The 1,768-nt window shown below is 38.1% G+C and overlaps 1 long non-coding RNA gene across 1 annotated transcript in view; it reads left to right on the plus strand.

The window, feature by feature from the left end:
* Positions 1-481: 481 nt before the first annotated feature.
* LOC118763548 overlaps positions 482-1,768 on the plus strand; it is a 25,841-nt gene continuing 24,554 nt past the window's right edge. The window contains exon 1 of the long non-coding RNA XR_004999306.1: positions 482-491. This is a non-coding gene — a long non-coding RNA (uncharacterized LOC118763548). The remainder of the gene's footprint in view (positions 492-1,768) is intronic.

The raw sequence follows: 1,768 nt of genomic DNA on the forward strand, positions 1-1,768 counted from the left end.
GCCTACGGGCGTTACTTTCCTCCGCCAGTTCAACCGAGCATGAGTAAGTTACAATGTCATCAACTGATACTACTTGACACATTCTATATGTCCCTCAGAAAGTACCGTTTATGAGGTCATTCCATGATGTGCTGATATCCCCCAAAAACATATGCATGCAAGATAAACACCGCCACCGACGACAGGCGGCGAGTTGGCAGAATCGTTAGCACGCCGGGCGAAATGCGTAGCCGTATTTCGTCTGCCGTTACGTTCTGAGTTCAAATTCCGCCGAGGTCGACTTAGCCTTTCATCCTTTCGGGGTCGATAAATTGAGTACCAGTTACGCACTGGGGTCGATATAATAGACTTAACCCGTTTGTCTGTCCTTGTCTGTCCTCTCTGTGTTTAGCCCCTTGTGGGTAGTAAAGAAATAGATATATGCATATGAATGTATTTTGTGTGGAAGAGTAAGTTGTATGTATTTGTCGCTATACATACGCTTTTTACAAGTGTGTGAGTGCATGCGTATGTGTGTGTATACATGTATTTACATAAATATATGCGAGTGTGTATGTGTGTGTGTGTGCCCGTGTGTGTGTCAGGTGCTTGTGAGATCTTTCATGAGTATTACTGGTACCATGGAATCCAGTACAACTTGTTGCATAGTAGCGTTTGGGTTGGTTAAACTGGCACTCCCTGAAATCTTCTGTGTGCGAAACTTATTGTTAAATTCAGCTCAATTGGATTTATAATACTGTGTGGTATAAATAGAAATATATCCCACTCAGTTGGCAAAGTGCTTGTCTCTTTTGTTGCTTTTTTCTGGTGTATAAATTCTTAGACGATGTATCTATCTATCCATCTATCTCTCCATATATGTGTGTGTGTGTACGTATGTATGTATGTATGTATGGATGGATGGATGGATGGATGGATGGATGGATGGATGGATGGATGGGTGGATTGATGGATGGATGGAGGAAATGAGATGACAAATGAATGATCGACCATCCTATCAACTTTATTAGCTTACAGCTGTTTCTGTTATAAGTTGCAGTGGACACATTGCTGAATGCCTCATTACTTGATCGGGTCCGCAAATATAAAGTGCAATATATTCGGGAAAAGATTTACATTATATATATATATATATATATATATATATATATATATATATATATATATATGCGCAACTCCATTGTCTCCCGATACAGAAAGGATGCCAACAACAATATATATTATATATATATATATATATATATGTGTGTGTGTGTGTGAGAAAAAGCATTACTAATAAAGCAAACACCTATGTAGGGGATGGAAACTAGGGGGTCTCTCTCAAAGATAGAGTAGGAAGAAAATGAGTATATCCAGATTTGGATAAAGAACAGTTAAAAAAATGTATACACGCACACACATACATATATACACATACATATATATACATACATATACATACACTTACGTACATATGTATTATGTATGTGTGTGTGTGTGTATGCATACACGTATATGGTTGTATATATAAATATATGTGCGTATGTATGTATGTGTGTATGTCTGTTTGTGTGAGTGCGTGTGTGAGTGTGTTCGTGCATTAAAAAACACAGCAAGGAAAGAGAAAAGAAAACGTATGTGCGCACGTATGTATGCTTTACTGTGGTGGTAGTGGTGAATAGTATTTGCGGAGGTGAAATTCTCGAAGATAATCAACGAAATTATCTGATATTCTTGTTCCGGCAGATCTCTAATATAGGAATTTTCAACCTACTCAATGGGAGCTGAT

Source organism: Octopus sinensis, linkage group LG5 (assembly GCF_006345805.1).
Source record: "Octopus sinensis linkage group LG5, ASM634580v1, whole genome shotgun sequence".
Classification (NCBI taxonomy): domain Eukaryota; kingdom Metazoa; phylum Mollusca; class Cephalopoda; order Octopoda; family Octopodidae; genus Octopus; species Octopus sinensis.